Source organism: Leptinotarsa decemlineata, unplaced genomic scaffold, assembly GCF_025532065.1.
Source record: "Leptinotarsa decemlineata unplaced genomic scaffold, Ldec_3_MD MMD2_tig00000576_RagTag_RagTag, whole genome shotgun sequence".
Lineage (NCBI taxonomy): Eukaryota > Metazoa > Arthropoda > Insecta > Coleoptera > Chrysomelidae > Leptinotarsa > Leptinotarsa decemlineata.
This window is the reverse complement of record NW_027412551.1, coordinates 6,544,491-6,561,435: the sequence shown is the minus strand read 5'-3', so window position 1 is coordinate 6,561,435 and position 16,945 is coordinate 6,544,491. Positions and strand designations below refer to the sequence as shown.

Here is a 16,945-nt window from a genome sequence, read left to right as displayed (position 1 = left end):
TTAATGTCACGTGAGGATCTGTTATTATTTTGACCACAGATATTACATCTTGACAAAGAAAATATTGACATATTTCAGGATTTTGCGACGTTTAGGACAATTTTTGCCATTCTTCTTCTTTCCATGGTTTGAACCAATCACTACCAGTGTCTTTCGAAACCACAGATAGCCTCGCCCATTTTTGCCTGAGATAACCTGAAAAAAAAATTCGTTATATTATATAATCATCAGAAAAATAGATGAAAGTTTTCAAAAATCATTCCAGTGCTTCAACAGTTACATTTCATTGGTTATGAAATGTAGAATAATGTGATTTCTTGAAATGTGAAATGTGTTCATTCTCTGAATGAACTCTGATGAATTCCATTGAAATTTAAATATATCTACATATAATAATTTTGTATTCTCAACTGAAATGAACAAAAACAATGAAGAGAACTTTTGTAACTTTACAGGTACAAATCACTCCTGTGATGGAAAAAGCATCAGCCTCCATTAATTATCCAAGTATATTTCCTCTGAACTGAACTAGAGTCATTTGAAAATTTACAAACCAAGTTCAGTTCAGTTGAAAATCAATCGAAAGACTGCTAGACTCATATGGGGTCTTTCATTGAGCGCTTTCTGTCTTCAGATTTGAATAAAACATACTGTGTGTGAGATATCATCGAAATTTATCATTCGTTAAAAAGGCTAATTGATGCCATTATGTGTGGAATATAACATAGTTCAGATGTCCAACCCTCCATGACTCTGGTGAATAAATCAGGCTGAATTTGACCGATGGCATGAATTATGCTGTCTTTGAGAATCGATGTGGTTTGTGGGTTATTCGCATACACCTGTGACCTCAGAACATCTTAGAGAAAAAGTCTAAAAATCGTACGATCTCGTTGGCCAACTCCCATCACCCCAACGTGAGATGACCATGCCCTCAAATCGCTCGTGTAGAATATCCAATGGGGTATGAATTGTTTGGCATGTAGCGCCGTCCTGTTGAAACCACATGTCGTTGGGGTCCAGATCATCCAATTAAGATCAAAATGAGTTGATAATCATCTACCTATAGTGCTCGCCGTTGACAGTGGTAGCCTGGCCAACGCCGTTATCAAAGAAATATGGACTGATGATGCTGCCAGCCCTAAATACACACTAAAGAGTGACACCTTTGGGAAGCATTAGACGCTTTTAGATCTCGTATGGCTTGGATCGTAGCAAATTCGATAATTCAGCGAACACACCTCGTTGTCTATGGCCGTTTATCAGTTCTTCTGTCAGTTGTGATCTGCATAAGGCTGAGTTCCTGTGAGCGACGCGATATCAACTGGCTCGGATTCTCTTGCATACTCCCACAGACAGTGGCAATGTTTTCATCAGATATTGCATTTTGTCAATGTAAGGGTATTTGTCGATCGTTTACTTAACCAGTGGACTCAAATTCATCTACCACATTGCGAATAGTCCACACGATAGAACGATTATGGCGACCGTAAAATGAGAGAAGCGCGCGGTATGTTGCCCGAAAAGAACTCCTTTTTTGATGAAACAATTTCATTATTTACACATGTTGTTGAATACTATATCCGTCCTTGATGATTTGGCAAAGCAGACTGAATAAATGACAACTATTTGTTTGAAGGTGGTTGACAATGTTTTGTGGTGTATTTCATCAGTTCGGACTTCCATTGTCTAAAATAATATACATTGATTTGATAACCCTGGAAAAAATCAAAAAGATCAACCGAAAATAATAATTTGATTAAACAAAAACTGAAATTACAAAGAAATAACATACAACAACAACTAAACAAATAAAAATTGAAATATTGATGAAATCTGAAAAAATGAAAAATATTATTAACAAAAAATGAAAAAATAAAAATTAAAAGATTTCAATCCAAGTTATGTCACAACGTTTCGATTGTTAGTATCCACAATCGTCTTCGGGTGATAACTGGACATTCGAGTGCTTTCATCTATCCCCTCTTCCCTCTTTCCGCTGCATTGGTTTTGGCGGGAGATGACCGTTTGGCAAGAGTTGGTCGTTTTTTCGCTTGATAAGAGGTTTCCATATGTTACGTATCTCTACGCTAGCTTGACTAAATGCGTTGTTGGACAACATATACATGGCTTCTTTGAATTTTCTCCTGGACCAGTGTTCCTCTTTGTGGATGATTTCACTTGATGTTGTATTGATGAGTCCAAACATGCTCTTCTATTCCGGATTTGCTGGTTTCTCCTCGCTGTGTGTGTTTCTTGTGCTCAGCAATGCGAAGTTTCAATGGCCTCTTAGTTTCACCGATGTATGATTCTCCGCACTCGCAGGGTATCCAGTAAATGCAATTCTTGGAATTGCAGTCTGCGTTTAGTGGCCTGGTTTTCGTGAGGCTGCTACGGATAGTGTTTCCAGATCTGAAGCAGGTCCTGATGTTATACTTGGACCCAATCCGTCTCATCCTTTTCGATAATCCTCTGATGTAGGTAAGTACAAGTACTGGTTATGGCGGCTTCACTTCCTTGTGGAGTTTTTGCTGTCTTCTAGCTGAAGTCTGTTCTACCATCACTTTGGAGTAACCATTCCGTTGCAGGTCATTTTTGATGATGCCTAGTTCCTTTTCGAGACCTCCTCTGTATCACAGATGCCAAAAGCATGGTCCAGTAGAGTCTTGATGATTCCTCTCTTAATCGTTTGATGGTGGTTGGATTTCTGGTTCAGATACTGTTCTGTGTGAGTGGGTTTTCCATTTAGTGTCGGTCCTCTTCACCCATACGTCTAAGAAAGGCAATTCGTTGTGGATTTCCTTCTCCATTGTGAAAGTGATGGAAGGACTTACGTTGTTGATGTGCTTCAGGAAAATGTCTAGTTCTGCATTTCCATGGTTCCATATTATGAAGGTGTCGTCTACGTATCTCAACCAGACTCGGGACTTAACAGGTAAAAGTGGCGATCCCATTGGCAGTCCCTCATCTTGCGTAAAGAATTCGTCCTTCAGTTGGAAGTAGCAGTTTCGTACACAGCATCCTAGTAATTTCATGATTACTTGTATCGGTGAGTTTGTTCTATCTTTCAGGTCCACATCTTCGGAGAGCTTCTTCTGTTTGATTCGAAGTGCTTCTTCGACAGGAACGTTGGTGTAGAGGCTTTCCACGTCGAAACTGATCAGTTGATCCTGCTCTTTGACTTCTATTTCCCCTAGTAGGGTTATCAAATCAATTTATATTATATTAGACAATGGAAGTCCGAACCGATGAAATACAAACGACAACTAATTTGACTTCAGTAAGATGGCCATTACTAATTGTCGAAGTTCCACAGTCCCTGTTGAAAAACCTTTTATCGAATCGTCAATCTCATCCATTTATTAATTATCCAAAAAACTATCACAGCAATGAAAGTTCATATAATCCTAAGAATACTCATGAATGTATAAAAATAGTAAAATATGTACCAGAATTGTAGAGGGAAATACTGCATATGGTAAATTCAACATACCTATGTTCCAAATTTTTTTTGCAGAATACTGATTGGGAAAGTGTCCAGTGAAGATCTATTGATATATTCAAACAATTAACTAACTTTAGTAAAGATATTAGTGATGCTTTCGATGCGGTACTTACGGTTGGAATATTGAACATGAGCGAAAATCGGGTGCTACGAGGGGGTAAGTGAAATGGTAACATACTGAGAAGAATCAATGTTGTTATTCAAGAGTTTGTGCATGAATATCATTGCTGATAATTGGCGTCTGTGTTCTAAAGATAATATTTCAAATTCATGTCGTAGATCCAAAGACTTTGTTGAGTTATAGTTTGGACACTTGTGATATCGCTTGAAAAATAAATACCTCAAGAATTTGTTCTGAAATTTCTCATGTTCATAGGACCAAGAAGTTGAATGATAATGTCATTTATTTTTCGTGAAATCAACAAACATTTTAATTCGATAGCGATAAAATCAAAAATGAAATTGGAAAAATAGTTATTGAAGGATGAAATTTCGAAACATTTACCTTTCCTAATGTTTCTGCACAGTAGGATTCGGTACAATCCTGTCAAAAAACAACTTTTTCATAGGTTGAAAGCACTACGGACATCGAATTAGGTATATCTGACAAATATTTATGGCAAGTAGGATAAATTCGTAGAATATTTTTAGTTCATTCAGCAACAAGACTATGCTGAAATTAATCCAGTGGATCACATATAGACCAGTTTCGAGATATAACTCCTCATCAGTACAGAAAATATCCGTCCGAAACAGTAATGTACCTGAGTCGCTAGTGATAGCTCCAACTTACGAAGAAAGCCGCAGGGTAGGGAAGAAATATACCATGTACACTCAACAGATATCAAAATATGCCTGATGACTGTTTCGAGACGAGATACAAACGTATGAGAAAATAAATATTTCGAAATAGAATTTCAAAATATTCACCTCTCCCAACATTCCTACACAGTAGGATCTGATAGATGACTGCCGGTTCACAACTATCTCCCTGGCCGATACCGTAATTCACATTTCATCCTACAGACATATATACGCAAGTTATGCCTCATGGAATCACAGATCAGATTTGTACCTAAATATTAATTTCAACGAAGTATGCGCTGGTCAGGCCCTATACCTGAAGCCCCGATACATTCGGAAGGGCGCGCCAGAATTATCAACCAACGATCACTCCCCACACCGTGAGGTAAGTTATCATTAGTTTCGAAAATCATGTGCCCTGAGTAAACGCAGTGAGCCAAGAATGACATCCTTCTGCATCTGTCCAGCTAAGATGTCTGCCTTAGTACGGCAAGCCGGTATGATTTTAAGATTTGAGAGTAGAGGCATCATTCTACCAAGGACTCCAATAATCAGAACAACCATTTTGACAGAGTGATCTGGATAGACTCTGCGGAGTTCGAAGAGAAAATCTCGATATTTTATCCGTTTTTCCTTCTCTTTTCTGACGATATTGGTCTCGCCAGAAGCTGAAAACTCCACGAAAAATATCGTTTTGTTCTGGTGGTCGAGAAGGACTACATCAGGATTATGAGCTTCTATGTATATTATTATTATTATTATCATTTTTTTTTCACCGTTGTGTGCGCTGGTCAGGCCCTATCGTCCGTAGCCCCGATACATTCGGGAGGGCGCGCCAGCATTATAAACCAATGACCACCCCCCACAACCGTGGGATAAGTGATCATTGGGTCCGAGAATCATGTGCCCTAAGAAAGCGCAGTGAGCCAAAAATGATAGTCTTCTGCATCTGTACGGCTAAGATTTATGCCTTAGTGCGGCAAGCCGGTGTGATTTTGAGATTCGAGAGTAGAGAGGACATCATTCCACCAAGGACTCCAATATTCAGAACAACTATCTTGACAGAGTGGTCTGGATAGAGTCTGCGGAGTTCGAAGAGAAAATCTCGATATTTTATCCGTTTTTCCTCCTCTTTTCGGACGATATTCGTCCGAATATTCGTCTCGCTGGACATGCTGATAGCAAGTGCATTAGGGTCTAGGGCGCCTCTCGGCATGCCCTGCACCTTGTGTCAGGTACCTCTATGCCCACCACGCAACTGCGGTAGACTAATGTGTTGAAGACACCATCCAGGCAAACCATGATGAACCCCTCAGTTTCCGACTCCAGCCCACTCGACCTGAGAAAAGCGAACGTCAGGCGCTTTGATAAGCCAAGGTCCCCAATTATTATTATTATTATTATCATTTTTATCATTATTGCATTATGTATTCTTTATGTTGCTTGACTTATTTTATTCATATACACACGCATTCTTAAATTTCCATAATTTCCAATGTTATAATCTGGACTTTGAAATTTTGGGGATTTATCCCCATTTAAAATTCATAGAAATTTTATATACCAAACAGATTCATATTTCTCATGCTAAAAGATTCCCAATAATCATACCTCTCAAGGTACTTTGTGGGTTCAATGAAATCCTACCTTTAGGCATTTATATCTAAATCTAAGCACCATTTTGGAAAATAGAAATATTTGAAAATTACATAATCTGAAATGTATGTATATATTTTTTTAAGTCTTTTGTCATTCTAAATAGTTCACCGTTGGAAAAACAGAATAATTTCGGTTGTGTCACTTAGCTATAGTGATTCATGATATCTTGTGCTAGGTACTGAGTACCAAAAAACATTTTTGGTCACCAAAAAACTCGATTTCTGGAAACTTATTTTGTTTCATCATCGTGAACTATTATCAAAACATAAACCAAAACAATCATATATGATGGGATTGGCCGATATACTTGATGAAAATCCATTATTCAAGTAACACTTGATATTTTCACTGGACAGTTACACCGCAACATATTTAGTATGAAAACGCTTGAGCAAGCCATTGTATAGCGAGGCACCTTTATGGTTTTGTAAAGTGTCCACTGAAAATCCCACTATAAAGTGTAAGTTGAACATAAAAATCATATTCTCAAAAAAAAACAATGATAGCAATGAGCATGTGATATATTTTCGTGTAGAACTTTACTGTATTTCTTATATGACATTGTTGAATTTCCTCGGAAATTCCTGTGAAGTAGATTGACTTCATCAATCTCAGAGAAAGAATTATTTTATTCTCCATTTTACTGATTTCTATGAATTGAACAACACAGCGAAAGCGTCCAAGATATGACTAAGAATGAAATAACCTATATTGGGGAGAATGAAATCCTGAATGACAGGCCGTGGTCGAATGGAACCCGTACCAAACGTTCATTTATTTATTTATTACCGAATCAGGCTATTTCAGCCTAATGACTTGGAAAAATAAGGTAGATTATAATTGTGTACAAGAAATATTATCTATATTATACCTACTACCTTAATATTAAATCAATGCCCAGAATTGCTATTATGGCAAATATCTTCAGGATGTATGTAGGTAGGTATGGCTAAAGTGAGTGGGTCTATTCGACCCTCCACCGCAACCCAAAAGGATTTATTGTTGCTCACACATATTCACACTCGGCCAAATAAACCCAGCTTCTTAACGAAGCCGATTTGTTTGTATGGTGAGTAGTCTTTCAGGTCAGATGGTGAGAGTGCGGATTCGCCGAACTCAAAGAACCTGATTCGGTCCCCAGCAGGGCAGGCACAAAGTATATGCTCTGCAGTTTCATCATTTTTCAGACAGAGGCGACACACACTGTCTTCCGAGAGTCCAAGTCTCTGCATGTGATGATTCATATGACAGTGACCTGTAGTAAGAAGGCCTGTTAGACATCGTAGTTCATCCCTACTGTGACCAACAACTGTTTGGAATCAAGCTTCGAAGGGTGAATAAATGCCTTGGAGTGAGCCAATCCTGGAAGATTCTGCCAGAAGTCCTTAACTCTTCTTGCCATCCAGGTGTTGAGTGTTTGTTTGGCAAAGCCCAAAGCGATGCCAATGATAGGTTCTGGTCCAATGAAGCCGCTTGCAGCACCCTACTTTGCAAGAGAGTCAGAAGCTTCCTTGTCTTCCAGGCCAGTATGGCCAGGAATCCAGACCAGAAACAATCTGTTCAGTCTTTCTATCGAGGAGAGTCTTTCTCAGCTGTTTGCTACCAATTTAGACGTTGCTCGGTGGGAGCCAAGAGCTTCCAACGCCGCTTGACTGTCCGAGAATATTTTTATTGACTTGTGAGTGAGGTTGGATTAATCCAATCTCTCCGCACACAATTCAATTTCCGCTTGAAATACCGTCGCATAAGTTCCTAGGCAGGTAGATAACTTAGTCCTGGGTCTGCGACTGAAAACACCAGCACCAGAACCGGAAGGTGTTTCTGATCCATATGTGAACCAACAACTATCTGCTCTCAATATTTCCTTCTCCCGCAGGATCCAGTCAGGATGTAGGACAAAGGTAACAGTGGCAAACAAAAAGTTTTTGATTGCACAATTTTTATTCGACCAAGGCCAACCAGCGCAGATTTTGTTCTAATGAACGTATTTTATTAGGAATATCGATTCCGAAATGAAAATATTCCATGTTTTCCTAGTCATTCCAGAAACTTCATAAGAAACTACAATACTGGGGGATATTTCTGTGAGAAAAACAAGTTTACATGTATTATGTCACTCAATGGATTTCAATGAACGTTCAGTTGGATTTGAATTTTCTCGAGTTCAATAGAATGAAGTTCAACGGAAAGTATACCAATTAATCTCGAACAAATGAAATTTTTATTAGTCAGTTTAATAGTCTCTCACCAAATAAACTCAAAGGCGTCCCGAATGTCCTTTCTGCCGAAGCACTACCGTTGATTGGTTTTACTGGCTCCGTATCTATATCAACCTTATGTACGGCAGCAATACCTGAAACATCATTGACATTTACTTCACACACACACAATTTTTATTTCTCAATCTGAATTATTTGAAAATCGTGTTTTCAACATATATAATCTGAAAAGAATAATTTCAGTTTTTTCTCCTAATGCAGAGTAAATTTTTAAATTGTTCTTAAACGCCCCCAATAAATATTGAATGATGTTTTTTCTAATCAACTGAAAATCATATATCCGTCATCTAAATACTCATTACAAATCTTTCTCTGTCCTGTCTGTTGTTTTGTTGACCAGTTGTTAGCTTGTAAGCACATCAATTTACAATTTCCGAACCCATTGAATCTTGAAGCAAATATTCTTACCAACGTGGTTCAAACAGAACTGGCTGGTATCTCAACTGTCACATAAGAAATAACCAGGAAAGGAATTTCTGGCAAAAATATAACAATCTGCACTGATAGCAGAAAAGCCCTATTAGCCTTGAACAGACAACTTGTTACCTCAGGGCTAGTACCAGAGTACCACCAAGATTTAGCCAGAGCCTCGGTAGTTAATAATATTATCCTGAGGTGGGTTGAAGGGCACGATAGTAGTGAAGGTAATCGTATAGCCAACTCTATAACCAAGGAAGCGGCTGGACTGAGAATTTCAGAACCCAGTGGCACCTACAGCCTGATGACTTCGACAATTGCGGAACTAGCCAAACAGTACATCTATGCTCAATCCCTTAAGAGATGGGATGAAATCAAAGGATGCAATCTTGTCAGGATAACCCTGGGTGATCCTGGGTCCTGGTGATGACCAGGACGCTTAACAGTATGACTTCTGACTGGCCACTGCCAACTAAGAAAACACCTCCATAATATGAAGCTAGTGGAGACACTTCTTTGTGGGATGTGTGAACAGGAAGATGAAACTATCAGGCATGTCCTATGCGAATGTCAGGAGTTATCGTCAATAAGAGAGTGTGTGTTCATCGAATCTTGGCCTTCACCTGCTGATATGAAGGAGATGTATCTTAGTGACCTGTCCACCTTCCTGGAAAGAACAGGATGGTGGATGACCTAGGTGGACAACTCCTCGGGAGGATATACAATAGGTCACATGTGGTCTAAGTGTTGTGAGCCTATATACACCCTCCCTACTCTACAGATACAGATACGCTATGAACTTTTTACAATCCTCACATCTGAGATCTGTGAAAGATATACACAGGAAGCACAAATGACAAAAACTACTGAACGTTTGATTTACATGAGGCAAATCTATAAACCTGAAACTTGTATAGCTGGCGGGCCAAACAACGTTCAGATTTCGAAGTCACATGAGCAAATACATAAAATGTGGTAAATCTCGATTTTTCAAACTCAAAATCTCTACTTGAAAACGCCAAACATTTTTTCGACATTAGGATTAATGTATCTATGAAATAAATCAAAAAAATAAATCAAAAGCAGTACGCTGAATCAATAATTTTGTTAAACAGTTTGTAGACCAAACAGTAGACGAAAATTGCAATTGTTATTAACAAAATAAGATGAAAAAAAAATGGCATTTAGTTTTTCGTTATCAACTCAAAAAATGTTAATATTCAGGCAATTTTAAAAAAAAAGCTCGTTGAAGAGGAGGAAATTCTTGATAAAAAAAGTCCTGACTCCCGAAACTCTAATGGGCGCGCTGCCGCTAAAGAGAGTTTTGTCAAAAGAAATATGTTTTCATAACATAAAATGTATTTTTGAAAATTTGAAGAAAATCTAGTATCTTCTTAACACTTGAATGAATCGAGTCTTGTAGAAAAAAAAGTTTTATCTTCATTTTTCAAAAAGTTATTCAATTGTTAATTAACAAATTTTTTCCCAATTTCCATTGGCATAAATAATGGGATATATATATATATATATATATATATATATATATATATATATATATATATATATATATATATATATATATATATATCCTGCGATGAAAGTTCATGAAAATTTATTAAGTTGGTAATTATGATTTTTTATAACTATTGCAAAATGAAATATCTGAAAATTGTTGACGTTTTTTTTTTTTGATATTTAGCTATGTTTGTTTATTCAATTGTTTCAAACAAAGAGATAAATTCAATATTTTTGAGAAATTTATTTTTGCTATCTTTTTGTCTGGAGATAATTCTGATTTTTAAAATAAAATTTTTTTTCTAATTTTTTTATTGATCAGAATCGATTTTTTTATATTTCGATCATTTAAATAATTAGTTAAGAAATAAAGTTGTTAATTATGATTTTTTATAACTATTGCAAAATGAAATATCTAAAAATTGTTGACGAATTTTTTTTTGATATTCAGCTATGTTTGTTTATTCAATTGTTTCAAACAAAGAGAGAAATTCAATATTTTTGAGGAATTTATTTTTGCTATCTTTTTGTCTGGAGATAATTCTGATTTTTAAAACAAAATTTTTTTTCTAATTTTTTTTTATTGATCAAAATCGATTTTTTTATGTTTCGATTGTTTAAATAATTAGTTAAGAAATAATTTTGCTTTTTAAAATCATATTTCACAGTTTTGAATAGTTTGACAAAAAAACAATTTGTTATAAACAAATATTGACCAACGTTATATTTTTTTCTGAAGCTGAAAACGGCAGCGCGCGCATGCCGCGCGGAATAATATAACAGCCGCGCGGAACCCTATTTTCAACGTCAAATTGAAATTATAAATAATGGAGATAGAGTTTCGGGAGTTGGTATTTTTTTATCATAAATTTTTTCCTCTTCAACGAGCTCTTTTTATAACTGCTTGAATATTAATATTTTTTGAGTTATTAACGAAAAACTAAATACCATTTTTTTAAATCTTATTTTGTTAATAACAGTTGCGAATTTTTACCTGCACCAAAATCCTTCAAAAACATTTTTCTAGCGGTGATTTCAAACCGAATGAGCTATCGCTAATATTTTTAGGACCTTTATCTCTACTTTTCATGTTTTTGAAGTTGTTGATTAGACTAAACATAGTTTGGAATACTTCTATTACTTTACAGTATGTTCGATAGAGAGCGCGTCAAATAGGGTTTCTTTTCTTAGCAACTTCATTCATGATTTACTTTTGGTATCAGTTTCAGCATCAATCAAAATAAAAAATAATCGAACTAATGATCATACATAAAATTATACTAAGAACATGTCACTTTTAAATAATGTTCACTGAATATTCTGGTGATATTTTGAATTTATTGGAGCCTCCGGAGACATCCTTTATATTATTCTATGAAAGAGATGACATTGGCTGATCAAGATCTTTAGATGATGTGCGGCAGGTTTTTCCGGGATTTCCTTCAGCTGAAAAAGCAAACGCGTCACTGGATTCAATCAAGTCGCCCCGGAGCGCCAATTAAATTTTGTTTTTTCATAATTTTATGATTTGTTTCACTTTCTTCTTCACTACTCCAGAAAATAATATTTTTGATACGCGTTCATTAGTAATTTTGAATAGGTAATTATGAATTCAAAAATATTTTTCAATTCTTATTTCAATATTATTATATCATATGGAAGAGGGTTTTGGCATTTCATTTCTTATTCTTCATACCAAAGGAGAATAATTTTCCAAAGGAAGGAATAAAGCAATTGATTTCTCCTGAAGTATGAATTTTTGAATTTCATGATATATGATGAAAAAAAAAAGATTATCTGACACATCAAAATGTGGTCAGAAGTTAACAAGTTCTTATGATTTCGAATCTAAAAAATATTTGAGATTGGAAAACATTGGTAGTACTTACATATGATAATAGTTATATTATCGAGAACTATAAACCCGAAACCGAAAAGTTGGTTGATTTTTGCCAATATTATTCTTCAATGATATGAAACAATTCTGATTCTGATCTCATTGATCGAAGTAAAGAAAAGCTTTTCTAACATTGACAATTTTCCACTTGGAATAAACTCTCTTATGTTCAGCTGTATTTCAAAAATTGTATGAAATGGAACATAAACTATGATAACATTTTTCAAATTCACTGAAAACTATGTAACGAGTAATGATTTTTGATTATAAGTCGAACTTACCTGATGTCGCTATTATTGAAATTATGACAACCACAAAAAAAACATAATTGAAATGTTTAGGGCTGTATTTCGGAAATGAACGAATACAACTCATATTTGATTTCGAATCACCATATGAAACGTTGTGTACCTTTTCAAAAACTAATTTATGGAGGATGTAATATTTTGATAAACACGTATCAACTATTCAGTGATAAACTAGCAATTTGTGAGAATTGTGACAATTGAATGTACGAACTTGTACACGTACGTACTCGGAAACTCTTATATAACTTGATAAAGTTTTCTAGTCACATGAGTATAACCTACTGAATCTCATGTACCGGTCATTATATTCAGAATAGAAAAGTTTAATTGATAAATTCAAGGAACTCATTGATGTATAATGAAAATTTTTTATCGAATTCAGTCATACTCGTATTGTCCCAAATAATTAATTCTTCATAACTTAACTGGTCAGCAAAGACTACCCTCCTACCATAGGGTCTTCCAAATGGATTTTCGAACTTTGATAAACAAAGGTGTGCTTCATGTCGTTATGTGTTGGTTTTGAATTGAATAGGAAATCGTGTTTTTTTGTATATATAATTCAGTGTTCATAGGAAAGCAGTTGTTTCGAAAGTATTTTTTTTTTTCGTGAAATTCAATGTTCATATGAAAGTAGTTATTTCGGAGGGATTATTCCTATCAGTTTGTGTCTGAAAGTTACTTCTTTGCATGATCAACTTATTTTGTTTATTTGAAGGTAATTGACAATGTTTCATGATGAATTTCATTAGTTCGGACTTCTATTATCTAATATTATTTAAAATATCTTTGAAAAATCTGTTTTTCCGTTAATCAGCTGTCGTCTCCATGCGACAAAATGATTCGAAATCCCTGAAAGAACTAATAAAAAAGGAAAATTAAAAAAGAATAGCTGAAAAATTAGGGAATAACAGAGCATGTTTGGACCCATCAACATAACATCGAGTGGTCCCAAGCTGAGAGCATATCCAGGGAGGATATGCTCTCAGCTTGGCTGAGAGCATCAAGCGGATAATCAAGCGGAAAATGACCAACTTCTGCCAAAAAATCATCTTCTCCAAAACCGGTGAAGTGGAAAGAGGAGAGCGGAGATGAGTGAAAGTACTCGAATTACCCATAAATAGTCATCTCTCGGAGGAATTAGTCCAGTCATCATTGTAGATACTAACAATCGAAACGTCGAGAAGTAACTTGGCTTGGAATCTCTTAATTTTTTATTTTCTGTTTAATTATATATAATAATAATAATAATGGTCTTCATTGGGTGAAATACAAAATAACATCCAAAAGGCGAAGTTCAAAACTGTAGTGTAGAACATTACAGGTTTGTTCTACCACTTAACCTCCACAGCTAGCTACGAGAACTGGCAACAAAAAAAAAATAAAACAAATACAAATAAAAAACAAAAAAAATGGAAAAAGTAATACATTATACACCTGATATCAATCAGCATTCCAATAACAACAACAAAAAATATACATATGGATAAAGTATTGAGTATTTAAGTTTGTTTACCTAATAGTTCAATTTTCAATTTTTGCCAAAAAATACCTATTTTGAAATGTTTTAAATGAGGGGCAAGTTTATTGTAAACTTCCCCCCTATATATTCATTTATCGAAAAACTAACTATTTAATATAACAATGATAAAAATAAAAACAACAATTAATAATTGGCGCTCCGGGGCGACTTCATTGATTCCAGTGGCGCATTTGCTTTTTCAGCTGCAGGAAAACTCGGAAAATCCTGCAGCACCACATCATCTGAAGATCTTGATCTGCCAATATCCTCTCTCTCATAAAACAAAATGTAGAGTGTCTCCAGAGGCTCCAATAAATCGCCAGAACACTTTGTGACACGACTATAGCCAAACTAAAATCAGTCCGTTGCGTCTTCGACCAAGGCGTAATAATGACCAAATTCAACGCCAGAACCACAGTGAACAATGACTGCATGAATATTATAATAATGGTCTGCTAGATTCAAATGTTCATCTATTTCGAACCTTCCAAAGAGTTTCTTGCTTCCGTCAGAGGTTGAGTCTTGTTTGAAGATCATCAGTGTTATTATAAGATTGACTGGTGCCTCAGCTATACTTGTTTCCTTACAACAGTCAGTTAGTTTGGCGCATGGTTGGCAATACAGTCGATCTTTACCTGTTAAAGATTCAACAATAAGCTTTGCACGGACTGGTTATTAGTCATATTAGGAAAAGCTAGATGAAGTTCCAGAAATTCATATAAGTTTTCGCTACCTCTTGAACATTCATTACAAAGTAAAGAGAGGATTTTTCCAGAAAAAGATTTACAAACACAAGACGAGATGGACTGTACGGAATCATTCAATCCAGAGCGGTCAGGAGTATTGATTTTGCTATCGTTTTGCTCACGAATGGTATTCAACAAGAACCCCAAGAATTCAGAACAATTTTTTTTTGGTGTCCTAATGAGTATCTAGTGGACTTCAAAGACTCCAGGAAATCGGTTGGAGAGAAAGATGATGCATATTTACGAAACTGCAGCTGCATGAACTACACTTGTAAAATGCTAATCATGTAGCAAGCGTTTCCCAAATTATTCGATCCAATTTTCTTCTCTAGATTTTCTGGACAACTCCCTACTGATTTGTAAGGAAAAACATGTTTCACAGAATCTCCATAAGAACCATTTCTCAAGCTGCGGTCGATCCTTCCAAGTGAAAAAGGGTTTCGTAGAGGGATCAATTCGGCTCTTGCTTCATGGAGCTCTTCATGGAGCTCTTCCACTGAAAGGGAACCAGAACTACGAGGACTGCAACTCATATTTAGGGGGCAAGAATGACCTAAGTCCATTGACCGCACTGAATGAGAAGGAAGTGGATCAATCACTTGTGAATTAACCTTGATAGGAGACTGATGAATATCCACATATCTCGGCTTGTTTCGAAGAGATTTCAGTTCCGTACTGAAATTAGGGCAATGCATGATCTCATCAAAATTATGTGAACGAGGAATTGTTCCAAGGACCGAAGCAGCATTGCCACGTTGAATAGCCATACTAATAATTTCTATCAAAAAAGAGGTAGAACGGTGATCTTTCGTTGCTTGGTCTATTCTCCTTCCGAGTTCATGTTTAATTGTATATTATTCCATTGTTATTCTATTTCAGGGTATTTTTCTCAATATAATTGTTATTTCCATCTACTCTTTTTTTATTCTTATTTTTTATTAGTACTTTCAGATATTTCAAATCATTTTATATAATATCATACAATGGAAGTCCGAAGTTTCGCACATTTTTGCATTAAGTTGTCTCGCTAATGAATATAAGTTGAATCACAGACTAAAAAAAACACTTTCAAAATACGCATGAAACCGTTATCAACTTAATCGGGTTAATTACTGCACACCAAAATTTCATCTGTAAGTTGATCAATGTCACGGCAAAGCTCACAATCAGATTAGGTAACTAGGGTCAGAAAGGTTTTTGCCGTTATTAACAAATTAGTTCTGCCAATTGCAGTTCCGAAGCATTAGGTCTGTACGAGGGCGAGCGCGATAATGGTTTTTGTATAATTTCACTCCACCTGCAATTCACATAATGTTTACCTCATCTGTTCTGGAACAAAGGTCAGGAACGGCTTTGGAAATTTATGAGAGTTATGAAGACAGAGTTGATTCTTTTGATGAAATGACGACTATTCACTATCAGATCTTATTATCTTGGTCTATAAAATTGAGTTACACAGAGTCACCAAACAAAACTGAAAGAGACTTGTCACCAGGATCTGTAAGAATATTTTAGCAAATCGCAACAACTGTTAATTTTTTATCGAAGAAGGAAGGTTACTATTTTCCGGTATTTTCAAATTCATCTACGTCAATCTGAAATTTTGGGAACTTCAGTGATTGAGAGAGAACAACATTCATTTGGCAATCAATATCGAAGCTTGGCTTTTCAAGTGACCGCCATGTGAAGCCTCGTTTGTCTTTGAGATTCATGAATCTAATCTTCTATTGATCCTATAGATGTCATCTATAAAGAAGGAATGGCATCGCCATTCCTTCCTAACCAATCGGGATTCAGTGTAACATCAATGATGATACCTTGGCTAATCGAAACAGTACTGTTTGGTTTGGATCACGAACGCTTCGTTTTATGACTCTGGTTTCGTCTGCATGTCTCCAACTTTGTTTTGATTTTGAAAATATACTCTTTCATGACCTTTAAAAGCCCGAAATCTCAAATGATGACGTGTGTTATGAAGTAGGCTCTATGTCACAATTCAATACGAAATACAAAGTGAATCCATGATGAGTTGGACATAAAGAGTACATTCATTTTTCTAGTTATATAATAACTATACCAAACCATATACTAATACTGAACCATATCAGTGTGACTACTCCAGAATTATAATTAACTGAAAGCAATATTCAGCCAATTGACGATATCACCCAAATGATGAAACATTTGAAGAATGTATGGTGATTTTGGAGAAGATGAACATCGAAATCAGCAAAGAAAAATTCAATGTGTACTATAACTCGTAATTCTCTTCAGATTGTGAAATATGCCTTTA

The 16,945-nt window shown here is 35.7% G+C and overlaps 1 long non-coding RNA gene across 1 annotated transcript; it reads right to left on the bottom strand.

The window, feature by feature from the left end:
• On the bottom strand, positions 1-8,392 carry LOC111510994 (uncharacterized). The gene is made up of 2 exons (XR_012465272.1): positions 8,217-8,392; positions 1-195 (listed from the first exon to the last, which is right to left on the bottom strand). It is a non-coding gene; the product is annotated as an uncharacterized lncRNA (long non-coding RNA).
• Positions 8,393-16,945: the final 8,553 nt, after the last annotated feature.